Raw genomic sequence first — 22,080 nt, 5'->3', positions numbered from 1 at the left:
GCCACCTTCCCAGCCCCTTAAATAGAAGATTTTTCTGTGTAAGTAATTAAAAGTATTTGGGCTGGGTTGTAGCTCAGTATTTGAATGCATGATTAGGTCCTGGATTCAGTTCCTAACACTGGAAAAAGGAAAAGGCAATCATTCTCCTATTTATTGATATTCCCAAAACATTTTGGTAAGGAATTATGTAAGAGAAAACCATGCTGAATTCTAGTCAAGTAGCAAGATCATATAACCTACAACTAGAAAAACACAATGAAATTTTTAATCCAATTCTATCACCTACTTCCGACAAGTTATCTGAAACTGGTAAAGGCCAAAGCCTTCTAGCATATTCAGGAAATAAAACAATCTCAGCTGCTCCACATCCAGTTGTTATTATTGAATCATATGGTCCCTATCCACAAGAAAGGAATCCAGAAACTTCTTCTAAATAGGTAAAATGGCTCTTAAGCTAGTCATTAGACATAGCTTAAATAAAATGCCCCCCCAATTCACTGAAATGACAGACAACAACAAAAAGGCCATTATTACTATTCAACATTTTAACAAGAAACATCTATTCACAAAATGGACTTAATTTGACACAACTCAAGGCCACATCTATAATACTTTTCATCCTGACAACCAGTTAGTTTTCTTAACACTGCAGAAAACAGAAATCCTCAAAGTAGAGGTTTCTTTGACTAAAATCTGGGATTCATTTCAATGAAATTACATATTTTTTAAAGGTACTTAGTTTAGAAGTTTTTATCAAGCTGTTGAGAAAACTTCAGAACTCTCAAAAGCCTGTCTAAATCAAGAGAATAATAAGCAGACCTATGAAACACTGGGCAAGGGAGTCAGAGGGGTCTTACCATTGGCAGTGCATTGATGTGCGGATGTGCAAGTGAAATATCCGGTACCGCCAATCACAAGTTGCTGTTGCTGACGCTGAGAAAAAGGAAAGTAAAGTATTCAGTGTTCCCTAAAACAGATACAGTTTAAGATTTTCTATATCAAACTTTATGTTAGAAACACTATTTAGACTTCAATGGCCTCACCAGTGACAATCTCCCCAAAGTAATTGCTATCATAAACAGCTGCAACTTGAGTTCCTCATAAATGACAAAGCTTTAGAAAAGTCCTAAGAGGTTAACAGTGAACTCAAGTCAACTCAGAGTGGAAATGCACACTGTCCATGAACCTTTTGTGCAATGAAAAAGCTATCATTTACACAGCATATCAGAAAGAGGGTACTCAAGGTACCTGCACTCCAAAGTGTAGGTTCCATCTATACTAGAATAGAGATCAACTTTAGTGAGAGTGACAGAGTTATGGTAACATCCAGCCAGAGCCCATGATGTGTGGATGGCTTGCCTCCTACCTCAAAGAGGTGATGAGTAAACACTAAAATGCTAACAACAGAAAGAAGTGTCCTCTTGGTTACCTCCAGTCCATGCTAATATTAGTGCTCCTTAATACAGTGTTGAGTAGTTAAGCCACATTAAAAGTAATTTTCACTAAACATAATGCAACCACACTGAAATTATCAACAATATACCACCAGCCTCTAGTGATTCAAGACATGAAAAGGGAGTGAGAGCTCTGTGTCTTGGTATGAGATACACTGGTTTTATGGCATGGGGAACTGGTAGATCTTTCCCAGCACTTACAAGGCGAAGTGTTCTATAGACAATATGATTCAGTCCAAACAAAAACTGGTTACTACTAGCTTCCAATTAACTCAGAGCTACTTGTTATAAACATCATTTATTTTACTTTTATATTTCACACTAAAACTATAGAGGGCTGTTTATTATTTAAAAATCAGCAGAGTACTCTTACCAGGCAAAAAGTTTTGGCACACATGCTTTCTATTTCTTTATAATTAAAATGTTACTAAATTATGTATATATTTAAATATACAACATAGAAATAAAAGATAAATTATTTACTTACAAGTAGTACACTGTTTATAATAGTCTAAGCCTTTTAAATGTCTCCTTAATCACGATTTTATCTTCATTAATTAACATCTTAATTTACTCTTAGAATAAGACTAATCAGTATCAAGAGTGATCAATTCTGTAGTTCAATCTTCCCTTAGTAATCTCATTTTTAGCATCTTCTAAAGTGATTAGAATATAGATGTGAAAACTCCTCCCCACACCAACTCCTAAGAGAAGAGATTACAAGAGCCTAACTATACCAGTAATTTTACCACTGTTTCCAAGAGGCCAAAAGAGGCTGTTGTTTGACCATTAACAGAAAAATTTCATGAGCACATACTAATTATGAAAAACTGCTTTGTGCACGACATAAACTAAATCCATCAGGAAGTGGTGCTGTAGCTCAAGTGGTAGAGCACTAGCCTTGAGCTGAAGAGCTGAGGGACAGCGCCCAGGCCCAGAGTTCAAGCCCCACGACCAACAAAAAAAAAAACAAAAAAACAAAAAAAAAACCTAAATCCATCAGTTCTCCTTATAGTGAAATATTTGCTTGTAGGCTTTTAGTTCTCAAACAAAATACTTGATTTTTATAATCTACATCTCAGAACATTTTATCTAAAATGACGTATGAAGTATTGATTTTATAATATGCCTTTTGCATAGAAAGACACAGATGATATCTAGATCGACCTAACTACATATAATTAGGAGATTTTTTAGATGTAAAAATTCTGTGACATGGGGCTGGGAAGGTGGCTCAGTGGTGGAGCGCTTGCCTTGCATGCCTGAGGCCCTGGGTTCGATTCCTCAGCACCACATAAGCAAAAAGAAAAAAGCCGAAGTGGCGCTGTGGCTCAAGTGGTAGAGCGCTAGCCTTGAGCTGAAGAGCTGAGGGACAGAGCCCAGGCCCAGGCCCAGAGTTCAGGCCCCACGACTGGACACAGAGAAAGAGAGAGAAAGAAGAGAGAGAGAAAGAGAGAGAAAGAAAGAAAGAGAAAGAAAGAAAGAAAGAAAGAAAGAAAGAAAGAAAGAAAGAAAGAAAGAAAGAAAGAAAGAAAGAAAGAAAGAAAGAAAGAAAGAAAGAAAAAGATTCTGTGAGATAAATATATCTTGGCTGTTCTCTAGTGGTACTTTTATTCCATCTATGGATTCCTTTGGAAAGCTAATAGACATTAAAAGCTTTTTCATTATGAAGAAAGATAAAAACAATGAAAATTTTCACATTTACAATAGAAATATAACCTAATCCTAGGCTTCAGTGGCCAGTAACAGCCCCCAAAAGCATATACCTAACATGCTTAAAGAGAAGCTAAAAGTGAACTTGTGTTTAATGTGGAGAATGTGGGGAAATCTGAATTAAAGGATAAGAATCTCAGCAAAACTGATTTGCATATTGAGTTTCTTTTTAATGGGCTGAGGGATTTTTTTTTAAATGCTTAGCCTGCATGCACAAGGCCCCTGGTTTCAAGCTTCAGGATTGTACTGGAGACAATCAGACAAAAGGAGGATAATTTTAGGGGAGGAACCCAAAGGCACAAATCCTCTGGACATCTACAAACTATTTATCAAAACAAAGTCCAGGAAATGAAAGTATGGGGAGGGGGGTTCTTTTTTTGTTGTCAGTATTTCTTTTTGCTTTGAAAGGGGATTTGTCTTTTTAGGGTAGACAAAAGAGGTCCAACAGAAATGGGAAGAGGAAGGATGTAGTCATGGTATACACACTATGTAAAAAAGAATCATGCAATTTGTGGCAGGAACAGGAGGAGGAAACTGGGGTAAAATGAAGGAAGAGATGACATCCAAAAGAGAAATATACGCATTACCTGAATTGTGAAATGGTAATCCTCTATATTCACCAGCTTTAATAACAACAATAAAACTATATTTAAAAGAAAAATATTTTTTATGACTGGGTATTGGTGGCTCACGCCTATAATCCTAGCTACCAAGGAGACTGAGATCTGAGGATTATAGTTCAAAGCCATGGGTAGGAAGTCCATGAGACTCTGATCTCCAATAAAGTCTCAGAAAGAGCCAGAAGTTGACACTATGGCTCAAGTGGTAGAGCACTAGCCTTGAGCACAAAAAGGCTCAGGAAAAGCACCCAGCCCCTGACTTCAAGCCCTAGGACTGACAAATATAAATATATATGTATATGTGTGTGTGTCAGTCTTTATGGTGTCCAGTCTTGTGTGTGTTTATTTATGTGTCCCATTATTAAAGTGAGTTAGGTTATACAGATTCAAGTGTTGTATACTGTGATCTATTTTCTAAGAATTTTCAGAATCACACATCTACAAAAAGGAAGCACAGCAAAAGCATGCACTGGTGTCTAATCATGCAACTACCGCTTTTCAGCTGTTTTATTGGTAGCATCACATATAAGTATCTTATATTAAAAACTTATTAAAACACAACAAAAATCACCTGCCCCAGATAATGAAATAAAAGACAATTAAAGTCACAAACTCAAGTACAGCAACAAGTATTTTAAACTTTGTCCTGAGTACTAGTTCCAAGTGCTAATATAAGTGACACATTAACATCTACACACTAAAAGCCTTCAGGTGATTAACATTTTATCATATTATATTAACTGTATGAAGGGATTTTCCTTATGACATGTCTATCCATACATATAATTACTTTAATCATAATTATTATCTTTGTTTATCCCTACTCTTCCCACCCCAGGTTGCTAACTTTAAATGACAAGGAATTTGAAAATGTAAATATCAACAAACTTTAGCTGCAACCAGAAAACTACTATGAGAATGTATGGACAAATATGAATCACTGTCCCTAACTCTTGTCTTATGAACATACATCATCCATGTGCAAATTTTACTAATTTCCCCACATATACCAAAAGAAAAAAGAAAAAACCCATACCAATATTATTGGTATAACTTACCATGCTTTAGAAATACATAAATCTGACATTTTCTTGCCAACGAAGTTGACAGCTGCTAAGCCAGGGTTTGTTTTAAACTAAACACAGTTTAGAATGAAATCAGTAGAAGAATGAGGTGAGGCAATAGTGAAGATCTAAAAGAGAAAATAACAAGATTGCCCTTCCTCACTTGCCTTTCAATTGCCCTTCCTCACTTGCCTTTCAATCTTTGTGGTCTAGGAAAACAGTTGAGTGCACTAGGAAAAACTAAGAGAAACCAAGGCTCCAATGGAATCTTACCTATTGAGGAGGCTGAGATTTGAGGGTTACAGTTCAAAGTCAGTCCAGGCAAGAAAGGCCATGAGAATCTTAATCTCCAATTAACCTCCAAAAAGTAGGAGGCAGAACTGTGGCATAAGTGGTAGTGGCACCAGCCTTGAAAAGCTCAGGGACAGTGTTTGATACCAAGAGTTTAAAAAGGAATTAATCTACAACACAAAAATCATTTATTTAAACAATATATTTTCAACGAAAATGAGAACACCCCTGCTAAGTTAACTCTGGACTACAAAGTATATTGCCTGTATTTCTTCCTCTAGTAATGGGCTTTATGTGCTAGATTTTAATGTCCTTGAGCCTGGGCAAGTGCACAAGTCTTTTTAAAAGAAACATGGTTTACTTGCACAAAGCTGATCAGTTTTGAGAGATTGTTAATGCCCTTGGTGGTTTTTGTGGGTGTGAAACAAATGGTGAGAATTTGAACTGGTCCCTGTTATTATAGTACTGAAATTAAGTCTACTTAATTTATCAAGTCATGTTCATGCCCTGATTTTATATACTTGTATCTATCAATAAACACTGTGATACTTGAAAAAAAAATGCCTTTTAATGGTGAACTTAACTAACATTCTGGGTCCTTCACTTTTAATTGTTCTTGCATAGGACCTATGCAGTAGTTATACATATAAACTCTGCCCTGTATCTTGAGAACCACTGGCCAATGTAGATGGAGGGAAAGGACAAGATAGGGAATTTTATTAGTTAAGAGTCTATTCGCTAATCTCTTGGGGGAGGAAGAAAGCACAAAGGTGACTTCTTTCAAGTATTAGACTGCAAGTAAATGGTGCAACTAAATGTTTGATCCTTCTAAGTTTACTCTTAAATAAGAAACGAAACAATCTGCATTGCCCACAATTACAAAAGGAAAGACAATATATTTATAAAAATAAAGAGATCAGGGGCTGGGAAGGTGGCTCAGTGGTAGAGTACTTGCCTTGCATGCATGAGGCCCTGGGTTCGATTCCTCAGCACCACATAATCAAAAAAGAAAAAAGCCGGAAGTGATACTGTGGCTCAGCTGGTAGAGCGCTAGCCTTGAGCTGAAGAGCTGAGGGACAGCGCCCAGGCCCAGAGTTCAGGCCCCACGACCAGACCCAAAAGAATAAATAAATAAATAAATAAATAAATAAATAAATAAATAAATAAATAAATAAATAAATAAATAATAAAGAGCTCAGGGGCTGGGAAGGTGGCTCAGTGGTAGAGTGCTTGCCTCACATGCAAGAGGCCCTGGGGTTCGATTCCTCAACACCACATAAAACAAAAAAAGCCGGAAGTGATACTGTGGCTCAAGGGCTAGAATGCTAGCCTTGAGCGGAAGAGCTGAGGGACAGATCTCAAGCCCAGAGTTCAAGACTCAAGACTGACAAAAAAAAAAAAAAAAAAAAAAAAAAAAACCAAATAAATAAATAAAGAGATCAGAAAAGGGGAGAGGAAGAGAAGAGCATGAGGTGACGCAAAAGCAATACCACTGAACCCACATGGAGATAGACATAAAAACTGACTAAGCTTCCAGTTCAAGAAACAAAATTTCCAGTAGTGAGTTATTAAGGAGTTTTCGTTTCTACCCAATATAATGGAACATTGTCATATAAAGCAATAGCAATGGAAAAACTGGACTATGCATCCAGGGAGTTATACAGTGGACAAATATTTAGGCATATCACATGAGATTGGTTATGTGTGTACCCTCTGCCACCGAAGGTAATAAAACAAAATCCCTGACTTCAGGGCTGGGAAGGTGGCTCAGTGGTAGAGCGCTTGCCTTGCATGCCTGAGGCCCTGGGTTCGATTCCTCAGCACCACATAAGCAAAATGAAAAAAGCCGGAAGTGGCGCTATGGCTCAAGTGGTAGAACGCTAGCCTTGAGCTGAAGAGCTGAGGGACAGCGCCCAGGCCCAGAGTTCAGGCCCCACGACCGGACCCAAAAAAAAAAAAAAAAAAAAAAAAAAAAAATCCCTGACTTCACATTCTACATTCCAGCAGAATGGAGTGCAATGTTAGGTGGTAATGACTGTTACTGAAATGCACAAATGACAAGCAGGGCTAGGCACTCAAAAGTTGATAGGAACTGGATACAATGGCACATGCCTATGATCCCAGAAACTAAGGAGGAGGATCAAGAGCTCAGCAAAGTCTGGGCTCTATGAGACCTTAAGTATAGAGCTTAAGCCTCCATAAGGGCTACATACTTACTTGTAAGTAAACTTATGGATAAATGAATGAATGAATGTTGAGGTAGGCAGGTCAAGCCTGAGTTGCAATATTAAGAATGGTCAGAGCCCGACACTTGTGGCTCCTGTAATTCTAGCTGCTGAGGAGACCAAGATCTGAGAGCGGTTCAAAGCCATCCCAGACAGGAAAAGTCCTTGAACCACTTTATCTCCAAGTTACCACAAAAGAGCCAGAAGTGGAACTGTGGCTCAAGTGGTAGAGAGCTAGCCTTGAGAACACTCCTCTCTTCCTCTCTCTCTCTCTCTCTCTCGCCTTGAGAACACTCCTCTCTTCCTCTCTCTCTCTCTCTCTCTCTCTCTCTCTCTCTCTCTCTCTCTCTCTCTCTCTCTCTCTCTCTCTCTCTCTCTCTCGCCTTGAGAACACTCCTCTCTCTCTCTCTCTCTGACAGTGCCCAGCCTTAATAAGTTTAAGCCCTGGGATCAGCACAAAATAGATGGGGGGGGGGGGGGGTGAGGGGGGAAAGAATGGTAAGGGCTAAGGGCTAGTTCTTATTTCAAGTGAATATATGAAAGAAGATATTGTAAAGTACTACATTCTATAAGCCAGATGTCATGTATAAATATGTCCTTTATCATTGTATTGTCAACTTAGTGCTGGAAACCAAACTTAGGACTTTCATGTTCACAAAATCACATTTAATCATTTAATTTATAATCTTAGGTTGACTACATATTATAAAGCAATATGTGATTTTTTATTAGAGCTATTAGGTTTTATAAAGTATTTAGCACTACATTATTATAGAGGCTATCATATAAATTACCTAGTGCTAGAGAAGACAGGCAGTCAGATTTGTTCTAATTGTTTTATGTCTTTTCAAAACTGTCCAATTATTTTACAAAATTAAATAGCTCCAAACTTTTTCCAAGATACATGAACCTTAGGAAAGAGAAAAGTGTGGTAAAATACAATATTATTATTTATTCCTTATTACAATTTAGACAGCAGACTCAACTTTTTTGGGAGGGCAGGGAGGGGGTGGGGGTCAGTCTCAGGGTCTAGGCAATGTTCCTGAGCAATTTTTGCTCAGGGCTAATATGCTACTACTTTGAGCCACAGTTCCAATTTTGGTTTTTTTATTGGTTAAGTAGGGATAAATAAGAGCCCCAAGGACTTTCTTGCCTGGGCTGGCTTTGAATTGTGATCTTCAGATCTCAGCCTCCTGAGTAGCTAGGATTTCAGCAACCAGCACCTCAATCCCAACTCTAAAAACAACCAACATACATTGACCTACAACGCCTACCACAAATTTTTTCACTAGAAAAATTATACTAGAATGACTTAAGGAAGGGGAAGCGGGGGAAGAAAGATGGCCAAAATTTCCTAAAATGCTAAAGAGCCTCTTATCTTGGGTTTGTTTTGTGGGACCCTCTCCCACCCCCCAAAGTCCAGTATTCTTTTTTGTTGGTTGGTCATGGGGCTTGAACTCTGGGCCAGGGCGCTGCTTCTAAGCTCTTCAGCTCAAGGCAAGCGCTCTAACACTTGAGTCACAGCACCACTTCCAGTTTTCTGGTAGTTAATTGGAGGTAAGAGTCTCACGGACTTTCCTGCCTGGGCTGGCTTTGAACTGTGATACTCAAATCTCAGCCTCCTGATTAGCTAGGATTATAGTGTGAGCCACCAGAGCCAGTAAGTTCAGTATTCTTTAGAAAGAAAGCAAGGAAAATTAGTTTGTGAAAATGCACAAAGCTACTATTATAAGAAGACTTTCAATTATAAACACTTTCAATTGTAAAATTTTGGAATTTAATGTAATTTATCTCTGCTATCATACCTTAAACACCACTGCAGATTCCAATAATATTAAATGTGAGGGGAAGGAAGTCGTGTAAGAATTTAGTTAAGAAGATAGTTATTTCTGAAAATAAGAAAATGTGACAAAATCCTAATTCATCCTCATGAGAAAGGAAATCAGAAAAACTATGTGGATTATTTCTTCTAGGGAGAATTCAAAATGCACTTTTTTCCAGAGGAAAATGATCTATTTTGTACGATTGTTCACCTAGATCTTATGTCCAAGTTTATCCATCAGTTGAAAAGTACCACTCTGATGATTCAGGCTTGACTAGACAGATACACAAAACCTAAGTAGGCCACAGCTGGCACCTGTTTGCAGGAAAGGCTGGCAGGGTAGCATAAGGCCAGACATGCAATCCAGGAACTATTATCTTTGCCCAGCTCTCCTACCATCACCATCACCATATGACTCCCCAGGTGCAAGGGGGTAGCAACTCACAGATGGCACAAAGGCTACCTCAGTCAGGAAAGCTAAAGCTCCACAGGGAAACCATTATCATCTTATACACCTCAAGTTATAAGAATGCACCACACTTTCCAGAAGAATTCCTATTCCAGGAGCAGGTTACATGTCAGGAATCACTTCACTGCACACTACACTGGCTAATAATAATAGCATTTCACCATGTCAGTTTCAAATGCATGAAAGCTTTATTTAAAAAAAATAAAAAGCCACACTCATTTCTCCCTCCACAGGGAGTGTGGTAAACTCCCTTCCCCCACACAAGCACATGGGTTTCCTCCTCCACTCTGGCTCTACCATGGTAGCAGGTTTAAGCTTCTATGGGACTGGCTCGACTTTAGAAGCAATGATTGGGTTTGACTGGTAGACTCCTAAGAGTGTTAGGTGTTTTCTCATTGTTTTGGGTTTTGACAGTACTAAGTTTAAAGTCAGGGCTTCGAATTCTCCCAGCTTGATTGCTCAACTGGCATTTAATCACTTGACCCATACCTTACAGCTCTGCCTTTCACTGGTTAATTTGTAAATTGAGTCTCATGGACTTTTTCTGCCTATACTGGCTTCAAAACATGATGCTCCAGATATCAGCCTCCTGAGTAGCTAAAATTATAGGCATGAGCCAGCAGGTGTGGCACCCTCTAAGATTCTTTAAAACCTTCTAAAAAATGAAAACTAGGCACACAGAAATCTAGGCCTTCAGGAAAGAGGAAAACATCTGTTCCTGAGCAGAAATAAAACCAAACCAACATATAAAAATATTTCATAAGTAGCAAAGAAAACCTGTTTTGATTATATGAAAATTAAAAGAAAGTTAAAGGGCTGGATACAGTGTAACACACTTAGAGGCCTGCACACTTATAGCTTGTGATCTCAGCTACTCAGCAGGTGAGAGACAGGAGGATCTTGATTCCAAGGCAGCCTTGGGCAAAATTGCCAGATCATATCTTAAAAACAAACAAAAAAGCAAAAGGACTAGGCTATGACTCAGAAGGCCAAGTCCCACATGCAAGAGGCTGACTTTGATGACTTGCCAAGAGAGAGAAGGAAGGAAAGACAGTGGGAAGAAGGAAGAGAAAAGCAATTTAATTCTGACTTCTTTGTGTTATCAATAAAAAGACTGAGGTCAAGACTGAGGAAACAGATTTTGTTCTTACAAAAGGTATCAAAAATAAAGTCAACCTGCACTGCTTATTTCACATAGTAACATTTAAATCTGTGACCTACTATATTATTGTAGTAGGCATTATTGTTTCAAACACAAGGAAATTGAGGCATGAAGTAGCTGCTAGACCAAGATGACATAACTGATGAGTGGGTGACAGTGGACTTAAGGAGCCAGACCTCAAACTGTTAGCCATTTTCCTCAGTCTTGAAAGGAAGTCTCTTTCCAAAGGAAGTCTCTGCTTGTCACAAGCAGACAATCAACTGATTTAAAAGAAAATCAGCTTAACTAGAGGAAAGACATCCATTTGCCCAATTTCTTTTTGATAGACAGGATGGATCAGTAGAGCAAGGTCACTAGGCACCCTCTAGAGGACAATGTAACTCTACTGACCAGTCAATACTACCTTGTTACCTTTGCAAACCAGGCTTTCAAACATCTAACACTCAAGAGTTCCATGCAGCTAGTTAGTTTTTAAAATACTCTTCTAAGTCTGTGTAATTGGTTTGTTGTTATTGTTGTTTTAGTGATATATATGCTGGTGGTTCATGACTATAATCCTAACTATTCAGATGCTGAGATTTGAGAATAGCAGTTCGAAGGTAACCAAGCAGGAAAGTCCAAGAGACTTTTATCTCCAATTAACCACCAATAAAGCTGGAAGTGGAGCTATAGCTCAAAATGGTAGAGCACAAAAGTACAAAAGCTCCAGGACAGTGCCCAGGCCTGAGTTCAAACCCCAGGGAAGATGCACACACACACAACACAAGGTACATAGAAAAATAAGGGACTTCATCTTATGAAAGTTGACAACTTACATAATTAATATTTACAACACTGTAATTTTAAAATTCCAGTAACACCCCCTTAGAAATTTACCCAAAGTATTAGAAGGTATAAGACACTGCACAGCCATTACTATAGTGAATATTTTGCCACTTGCTGCTTAATAATCAGCCCCAAAGCCTGAAAGTCATCAAATGTCAGTTCTGCCTACTGGCTCAATGTCAGGGTCACTCCTCAGTCCCATTCTCCTACAACTCCAAAGAATTCTAAAGCTCAAAATGAGTCTCACAATTTATAATTGCGCATCACTTAATGCCTGGTGTTTTTTTTCCCCAATTTTGAAGCAACAATGGGTTAGGCTTTTTTAGGACACTGCTTAGTTATTCACTATTGTCTCTTTGTGTACATAATCCCACTTTTGTTCAAAGTAGCAACATGTGTATCTTTTCTTTGTAGGTAGAGGCAGCCATATTTAATAGCTCTGGCTAGTAAGACTTAAACAAAAGCCAATGGGCTTCTTTTAACAGAGAGGAGAAAGTGGAAAGGCTTTTTGCCTTACTGAAAACAGAAGTCAAATTAACACTTCCTGCTTCAACATTATGCTTCCTACAATAGAATTCACTTTTTTTTTAACTAAGGCAGTAAATCCCATGGATTCATCACACTATGAACAATATAAAACAAAACACAAGAAACACCCATTTGCCAACTACCTTATATAGTATATAGCTATTTGAAGTCAAATGAGCACATTCTTCCCCACCACTAGCCTCCATACCCTCCCAACAATTTCAAACTTCCTATGTATATACTTAGGTCATTTAACTATATATCATCTATATTCTAAGCTTTACTACCCTGTGTATTATACGGCCTGAAAGATACCTGTTCAGTTTCATAAGGTGCTAAGAACATGTTAAAATGTACTCTACCCTTCCCAGAAGAGTTAGTGGTTAAAATGAAGATCTTATCTCTACAGGTACTGTTAAAAAAAAAGTGACAATAAAATTTACTTCTACTTCGGAGGAGCTAAGATAAATGCATATCACATTTGAAGTTCAGAATACTATAAATATAATTTTTGTTCCAATGGTATGAGAGCTATGAGCAATTTTGAAATAACCATAACTTAGCTCTGAAATACTATATTACCTAAATTTACATTATCATAACTAGCTATCCAGCAAAACATCATAAAAACATTATATAAAATAATGCTATTGTTACAAATGTGAAGGCAAAAATTTAAAAACAAAAAAACCAGTACTTTTTTTTTTTTGGGGGGGGGGGATCCCCATCCTGGGGTTTGAACTCAGGGCCTGAGTGCTACTCTTGAGATTTTTTGCTCAAGGCTAGCTCTCTGTCACTTGATCCATGGCTCCACTTCCCAGTTTTCTGGTGCTTAATTGCAGTTAAGAGTCTCCTAGGCTTTCCTGCTTGGGCTGGTTTCAAACCATGATCCTCAGCTCAGCCCCCTGAGTAGTAGGAGTGAGCCACCAGTGCCTGGCCAAAAATTTCTTTTAAGAGTATAACAGAGCTAGCTGAGTGTCGGTGGCTCATGCCTGTAATCCTAGCTACTCAGAAGGCTGAAATCTGAGGATCACAGTTCAGAGACAGCCCGGGCAGGAAAGTCTGTGAGACTCTTATCTCCAATAAACCACTCAGAAAACTGGAAGTGGTGCAGCGGCTCAAGTGGTAGAATGGCTCAAGTGGTAGAATGCTAGCCTTGAGCTGAAGAGCCCAGGGACAGTGTCCAGGCCCAGAGTTCAAGCTCCATGACCAACAACAACAATGACAACAACAACAACAAAAAAAACTGTAACAAGGCTATATTCTAGTATACTATACTAGAACTTTACACTACTCTCTAGTCTGTAAAGCCTAGTATCATCTACTTTCAGAGGAACATATATTGTTAGAACTAAATGAGATAAAACAAATCAAGCCTGTAATAAATAGTAATTTGGAATTAAATGCATTTAAGGAATGGGAATCATTATTTTTCCCATATTTTGTGTTTGATGGGAACAAAGAACTATCCTTTCTAGAACTACAGATTTGCTGCACATGCCCAATTTAAATGTCTGAGAAGATTTATACTGTGTACTAATGAACACTATATAAAGTTTACTTTATTAAAACAGAAATAAGACTTTGTTGTTAAATACACTGTAATCCTAATTACTCAAGAAGCTGAAATCTCAGGAGTACAGTTTAAAGCCAGCCCAGGTAGGAAAGGCCAAGATTCTTATTTTCAATTAACCAACAGAAATTCGGAAGTGGAGGTGTGGCTCAAGTAGAGTGCTAAACCTTCAGCACAAAAGCTCAGGCAATGCCCAGGACCCGAGTTCAAGCCCCAAGAGTTATACATACACTCACAGGCTGAGACAGGTGGGCCCTCGCGTGCACATGCACATACTAGCACGCACACACAAGGAATTTCTGAAGTCTCTTAATCTCTTTAGCATCTATGACTTAATTTGCATCTATTGATTAGTCGGGTATGAGTAGACTAATTGGAAAACCAAAGGAGAAAGGCATAAAAGATATAAATGTAAACCTGACTTCACTGTCAAAGATGTGCCTGTGAAAGACTTCATTGTGGAGCAGTGAAGGAGAAGGGTGGAAAATTAAACAAAGTACTCTAGGAAATCAGACAGTTGAGCTGATGCAGGGTCTACTTTCATCTTTGAGTACGTGACCCCCAAGGTCCTAGAAAGATAAAAAACAAACTTATGCTCTACTTGCTTTCTGCAACTGGAAGGACGGAGTAAACACTAAAAAGAACATGTTCCTTGGATGTTTATTATAAAGTATCAACCTATGCATTTTCAAGTCATTTAAGTTTATTTATGGCTATTATGATATGAAACTCATAGAAAATAATTCTATCACTATCTCATTCCTTCTATCACATGTTAATATTATTTCCCTCTCCTATTATGTCAACATTTTATGTTCTTATTCTAACCAAACCACAAAGGTATGGGTCAATAGTCTCAGTTATTCAAGAGGCTAAGGCAGGAAAATTACTTTATGTCAGGACCGCCTGGGTAACAAAGGGAAACTACCTCTAATTTAGAGCACTAGAATAAACTGTTGGCTGTAATCCTAGCTACTAAGGAGAGATCTGAGGATTGTAGTTCAAAGCCAGCCTGGGAAGGAAAGACCAGGAGATTTATTTCCAATTGACCACCAGAAAAACAGAAATGGTGCTGTGGCTCAAAGTGGTAGAGCACTAGCCTTGGGGGGGGGGGGGGGGGGAGAAGCTCAGGGACACTGCTTAGGCCCTGAATTCTAGTCCCATGACAGACAGACAGACAGACAGACAGACAGATGGGAGGGAGGGAGGGAAAAAAGAGAGGGGGAAGAGAGGGAGGGAGGGAATAAAGAGAGGGGGAAGGGAGGGAGGGAGGGGGAGAGGGGGAGGGAGAGAGGGGGAGGGAGGGAGGAAGGGAAGGGAGGGAGGGTAGGAGGGAGGGAGAGAAGGGAGGGAGGGAGAGAAGGGAGGGAGGGAGAGAAGGAGGGAGGGAGGAAGGGAGGGAGGGAGGAAGGAAGGAAGGAAGATTTTAAATTAACTACTTAAAATTCTCTTAACTCTCACTTTTGATTAGCATAACAATTCAGTACCTATAATAGGAATTAATCAATGTCCATTTTTAAACAAAATTCAGTCCACTATTATTGCATTATTCATAGTTCCTAGCTTCTAAATAATAGCTAAGAAGCAAATGAGACCATTGCCTCAATCAGCAACCATGAACTACTGGAAAAGTATTTTTGGTATCAGTTTATAATGGTAAATTTAATAAGGCTTCTGTTAAGCCTTCTCTATAATTATACAGAATTTAAAATTAGTGCCTCTAATTTTATTTATTCACATAGATTACCATATGAATAATTATAAAAATATTTCCTTTAAGATATGACATCAAAATAGTTTTTTAACATTAACAGGAAGTAACTTGAAGGTTCCTATTCAAGGATGTGCCATATATACAGGATATGCTGCTCTTGGTTTTTCCAGATGTATGCTACCTTGGGTAATTTAATGTTCTGTATGAAATCTATTAACACGCATTTTCTCCACTGTAGTCACAAAGATATTAACAGTTTAATTCAATCTAACTTCAAATTCCACTAGTAGTGACTAATTTTCTAATTCCAAGAATGCAGCAAATCCCACTTGAAACTTTCGCAAATTCTGCTTTATTTCCATGTTACTGTCAGGAAGAACTATGAGGCAAAACTGGCTACTTTTTTCAAAGGTCAAAGAAGCAGTACTATAAAGCAGAAGGGGGTTGATGGGAAAGTGAGTAACAACCCAGAAGCACTGAGTATTCTGACCCCTCAGCTTACTTTCTTACATTACTATTTAAGGTAATGAAACAATCTGAAACCAAAAATGTAGAGTCCACATTCACTTATAAATTGCTTTATAGCATATATGAATGTGGCTTGATTTGTATTCCTAACTTATCATTCTTCAAGCAATGACTACCATACATCAAACTTTAGAAATTAGCTCATGGGAAAGAATAATATAACAAACAAATGCTGATGGGGATGTTTGGGAAAAGGAACCCTATTGCACACACTGTTGATAGGAATGTAAACTAGTTCAAACACTCTGGAAAGCAGTCTGGAGATTCCTCCAAAAACAAAAAAACTGAAACTAAAACTAAACAGAATTACTCTATGATCCACCAATATCAGAGCATTGAAAGTCAGGATATGGTAGAGACATGTACATCCATGTTCACTGCTACACTACTCACAATAACCAAGTTATGGAACCAACACAGATACCTTACAATAGATGAGTGGATCAAAAAGAAAAATGTGGTACCTATACATAATGGAATTTTACTCATCCATTAGAAAGAATAATATGTCATTTGCAGGAAAATAGATGGACCTAAAACAAATCATGTTAAGTGAAGCAGGCTGGCTCAGAGAGATAAACAGCACATTTCTCTCCTACGTGGAAGCTAGATCTAAATTACAACTATACATGATAACATATAGAGGGCTCAATGAATTTATATACAAACTGACTAAAGGAGGTTATACTTAGGGGAGGAATCCAAAGATTTAACTCCACTGAATAATATACGGTTTATCAAAACAAATGCCAGGAAGAAAACTTATTTTGGAGGAAGAGCAAAGGGAGATTATAGAAATGTAAGGAGGGTGAGCAAATGTAGTCATTATATTCAATATACAGTATGTAAAACCTGAACTATGTAACTTGAGGCTAGGGATAGGAGGTGGAAAATGGAAGAGAAACAAGGAACAGGCACTGACCAAGACACTGACTTATGAAATTGTAACCCCTTTGTAGGAGTAGAAATAATACACTTTTTAAAAAGAAAGGTCCAAATACTTAAAGATTAATTTCTCTGAAGAGGAAAGAAGGATGGCCAATAGACACATGAAGAAATGCTCAACCTCTCTAGCCAGAAAAGAAATGAAAATCAAAACAACATTGAGATACCACCTCACCCCAGTTAGAATGGCTAAAATCAAGAACTCTAATAACAACAGATGCTGGAAGGGATGTGGACAGAAGGGAACCCTACTGCATTGTTGGTGGGAGTGTAAACTTGTTCAACCACTTTGGAAAGTAGGATGGAGGTTCCTCAAAAGACTCCACATAGAGCTCCCCTATGACCCAGCAATTCCACTTTTGGGCATTTACCCAAATGCCCAAATGTTCACAAACAAGACCACACTAAAACTACCAGCACAACTATGTTTATTGCAGCATTATTTACCACAGCTAAGATATGGAACCAACCCAGATGCCCCTCAGTAGATGAATGGATCAAGAAAATGTAGTATATATACACAATGGAATTCTATGCCTCCATCAGAAAGAATGACATTGCCCCATTTGTTAGGAAATGGAAAGACTTAGAAAAAATTATATTAAGTGAACTAAGCCAGGCCCAAAGAAACACAGGTCCCATGGCTTCCCTTATTTGCAATAACTAGTATATGTCTGAGTCAAGCAGAAATGGTCAGATAAATTGATGTTAGGTGAAATGAACCCTAAGATATGTATTCAAATGTTTTTTTCTTTCATGCGATTGTTTCTAACACATTTATAAGATTATTTCTTTGTAGCTTTGTATGTCCCTCCCCCACGGTATAACCTATACTTTCACTGTATTTGATGTTGTTATAATTTGTGGAGGGGAAGGGAAAAAACAAATTGTTTAAATAGGGATACAGGTGGACCCATTGCAACAATGAGATGTACAAGTCGTTATGTCAAAAAACGAACTTTACAACTTTGGTGGGGGGGAACGTTGGGGGGGGGCGAGAGAACGATGGGATGAGAAGGGGAACAAAGGAGGAGGCTACAATGCTTGATAAGAAATGTACTCGTTATCTTGCCCATGTAATTGTAACCCCTCTGTACAGTATTTTCACAATTTAAAAAAAAAGAAAGTTCCATTCCAGGCCATTATAGAAAGTCCAGATTTCAGAATCTGTTCTTTGAAAATCACTTGATCCCTTCAAGTGATTTTCAAGCCTCTGAAATGATCGTGGGGGGGGGGGGGGGGGCGCGGAGGCCTAGGTTCCTATATAATTAGGACTAGCCTTGATATTACTTACAGATAGATGAATAGATATAGATAATTGGAGGAGAGCAGATTATCACTCCAGAGGCAGAAGAATCAACAGAAAATGGTTACTGGTGTAGTTTCTTTGTTTCTTAATGACTGGGACAGGACTGCTGAAACTGCTCTGAATTCCCAAGGGTGAGTCAGTCACTCAATGTACTGTGATAGGCTGCTAGTCTACTCAGAAGCACTGTTAGCCAGCTTTTGCAGCTCATTTGTTGCTCCACAATCAGTATCATTGTTAGATGGCTGGTTCTTCAGAAGCTATTGAATTAATAACTCCATGTCTAAACAGAAAGTCCCTGGGCTCCTTAAGCCAACTGTCCCTAAGACATCATTCCAAAATTCTAGGGTGAGTCTTTATTTAAATAACTATGTGAGCCATTTTCCTACAGCACCTACTGTCAGTGTCAGGTGCATACCTATAAAGATCCTAGAAGACATAATTGATAACCTTCATTTCTCATTACTTTCCAACATGCATCCCTCCCTTGTCTGTGATGCAGCAGGCTTACTTCCAATGGTGTCTTCTTTATTTCGCATTCTCCTGGTAATGGCTTTCCCTTTCTCTTTCCTCCTGTCTAGAGCTATATATTTTTCAAGATCAATTGTCAGATCAGCCAGCTCAATTACTAAAAGCTCTGATTATTCGATCCTGCCAATGATATTTCTCTCCTCTAAAGAAGACACAAGTCACTTTACAGTGCTGGCAAACAAAGTCTAGCCAGATTTAGTAATTTACCTCAACTCATAAGATATGCTGGCTGGGCATTGGTGGCTTATGTCTGTAGACCTATGTACTAAGGAGGCTGAAATCTGAGGATCAAAATTCAAAGCCAGTCCAAGCAGAAAAGTCCGTGAGACCATTATCTCGAACTAACTTCCCCAAAACCAGGAAGTAGAGCTGTAACTCAGATGGCAGAGTACTAGTGTTGAGTGAAAAAGCTCAGGGACACTGCCTAGGCCCTGAGTTCAAGGCCCATGACTAGCACAAAAAGAATGAACAAATAAGATTTGCTAATATAGACTATAAAAGGCAGACTATAATGCAGAGCTTCAAACTAAGTTTAGCTGTTCTAAACTCTCAAAAATTACTTTCTCACACTAATCTGACCATGTCTCTCCTTCACACTTAAATTTTTCCAGTGGATTCATCACATTTAATTTAGTCAAATTCAACATACACTTCAAATCCCAGGTCAAGAACAATCCTTTCCATTCAAATTTATTTTGTTTTCTTTTCCCAATTTACTATTTTCTCCCTACCCCCATGCCTGCTGTGTGTGTGTGTGTGTGTGTGTGTGTCTGTCTGTCTGTCTGTCTGTCTGTCTGTCTGTCTGTCTGTACATATCATTCTGGGGCTTGAACTCAGTGCCTGGTTGCTTCCTTGAACTTAAGTGTTTTTTTTTGCTCAAGGCTAGTACTCTACCACTTAACTCATAGCTCTACTTCCAGCTTTTTTGGTAGTTTGCTGGACATAAGAGTCTCACAGACTTTACTGCCTGGTCTAGCCTTAACTGTGATCTTTAGATCTCAGCCTCCTGAAAAATTATGATTACAGACATGACACCTGGCATAAATCTTATAATCAACATTAAACAGGGTAGTAGTGTCTTTGAACTTTGCATCTGTGTTAATCTACTTCCAAAACCAACTTTCTCCACAATTAGCCACAATTTTAAGTGACACTAAAATGTTTGGCTATTTGCTTTATACAATTATTCACAATAAAATAAAGATGATGCCTCCAAAGTCTAGGCTGTTTAAATTCATACTACAGTTCTTTTGTAAGAAGAACAAGATTCCAGGCCTAATTCTTGGTCTAGAGTCCATCCATTATAATTTGTGGCTTCTGTTGTAGGAATCCATACTTCTATAGGATTCCAAAACAATTACAGTAATAATATAGTCTAAATCTAATTGAAGAAACAAACACATACAAATAGAAATATTCCTCAAAATATTCAGTGTCATAAAACAGAATTACAGATTAAAAACTGGGAATGAAGCTCGCAGTAAGGTGTCTGGCATAGCATTACTCATCCCTGGGGTCCATGCCTACTGCCACCGAGTAAGTAAAATAATTAATAACTACATATGATGTGTTTCAGTGACTGCTGAATTTAAGCAACAAGAACGTAAAGTTGATTCTTTTATATAGTTTCAAATGTGATAGTGAAAGTTTAAGAGTAATTTAGAAATCTTGCTTGATGTCAACTCATCTTTCTTCATTAGCCTACCTTCTCTAGAAATGTCTCCATTTAACTTCACATTAGCCTTACTTCAAAACAATGTAAAACTTTTTTTAAACTCTCTAATATTTAAAAATCCATTCGCAGCCGGGTGCTGGTGGTTCACGCCTGTAATCCTAGCTACTCAGGAGGCTGAGATCTGAGGATCGCAGTTCAAAGCCAGCCCGGGCAGGAGAGACCCTGAGACTCCTATCTCCAATAAACCACCAGAAAACCGGAAGTGGCGCTGTAGCTCAAGTGGTAGAGCGCTCGCCTTGAGCTGAAGAGCTGAGGGACAGCGCCCAGGCCCAGAGTTCAAGCCCCACGATCGACAAAAAAAAAAAAAAAAAAATCCATTCGCATTTTCCATGTTTACTGTACTACAGGTGCAAGCCCACCAGTGCCCAGCTTTTTCTCACATTTTTATTAGCATCAATTAGTTGTACCACTTTCTCACTCATTTTTAATCAATTCTTCAAGCTCACCCCCCTTCCAGAGAATTCTGGCACTCAAGTGGTTAGAACAAATGATTAAACTGAATGCTGGTGGACAGATTATATCCATAGACCTACAATAAAAGGTGATACTGTATTCTGAAAAACTCTCCTAACCCACTGAGTTGGCACTAATTTACCAGGATTTTTCAAGTTTGTTCCAAGCTCTACTATGTGGAATTAAGTGCTAACCTCTCATCTCCCTTTTAAGATACGGGAAAGGAGAGTGATGGAAGAGGTGACATTAATCAAGATGCACTTTACTCTTAACTGATATGTTGAATTGAAATTCATTTTATAACAAATATATTTATCTAAACTAAATTCATGTAAATTAGAAGCTTCCTATGCATTAATGTTCTCTCTAAACTCTGAAGGCAAGTCTGATCTGGTAAATGACAGCTTTAGCTTTGTGGTCTAACAGAATCATGTTGCACCTTTCCTCACTAACTTGTGAGCACTAGCATATGGAAATGAAACTTGCACAATCCCACTGATCTGCAAGACCTAAGGAAGACAAGGCACCTTCACATTTGACTCATTTTCAGATTTTATTAGTAGAGGTACGGTGTTCTTACCTAAAAATGTAAAATCCATGCAAACTGTAATTAATAGACACTAATTGCCAGAGACACAGCTTAAAGGACATACATATAATGAAGACAAATCTTTATCTTCAACCAAGCAGATGAAGAGACTTAAATTTCAAGTGATGTAAAGATGAAAACAATAAGTGTTGGAAATCTTTATAGATTTTCTTTAGTAAGAAAACTATCAGAAAAGTTTTATTTATTAATACAAGATAAACCTCAATAAATGTTCACTTGTGTAACAGTAAAAATCTACCAAGATGTATTTCAAACATTACTGTCAAAGTTACTCATTCCATAATACTGTGTTTACTAAGGGGAATACATGCTATTAGGTGAAAGAGTAAAACAATTAGAATATTCCCTCTTTCTTTAAAATAATGAGATATTGTAAGTATAATACTGGACAGACAGTCTTGTAAAGGCTATAAGCCTATGTAGAAGCATCTAGGAATTCAGGTAAGGATACTCCTCTAAGCTAGAACAAACATGGTATGACCCACTGAAAAAACTGTTAATCCTAGTGACCC

General features: G+C 38.2%; 1 protein-coding gene across 14 annotated transcripts in view; it reads right to left on the bottom strand.

The window, feature by feature from the left end:
* Tbl1xr1 (TBL1X/Y related 1) overlaps window positions 1–22,080 on the bottom strand; it is a 155,284-nt gene that overhangs the window by 83,742 nt on the left and 49,462 nt on the right. For 8 of the 14 annotated variants that reach the window (XM_069991874.1, XM_069991869.1, XM_069991870.1 and 5 more), the window contains one exon: window positions 858–933. The exons of 5 other annotated variants lie outside the window; for them this stretch is intronic. The gene's annotated coding sequence lies outside the window, so the exon portion shown is untranslated. Of the gene's footprint in view, window positions 1–857; window positions 934–14,187; window positions 14,296–22,080 lie in introns of those variants that run through there. One more of the 14 variants, XM_069991876.1, reaches the window with a different exon arrangement.

This window comes from Dipodomys merriami, unplaced genomic scaffold (genome assembly GCF_024711535.1).
Source record: "Dipodomys merriami isolate MVZ:Mamm:240054 unplaced genomic scaffold, mDipMer1.0.p SCAF_40, whole genome shotgun sequence".
NCBI lineage: Eukaryota > Metazoa > Chordata > Mammalia > Rodentia > Heteromyidae > Dipodomys > Dipodomys merriami.
This window is presented reverse-complemented; position numbering and strand designations above follow the sequence as displayed.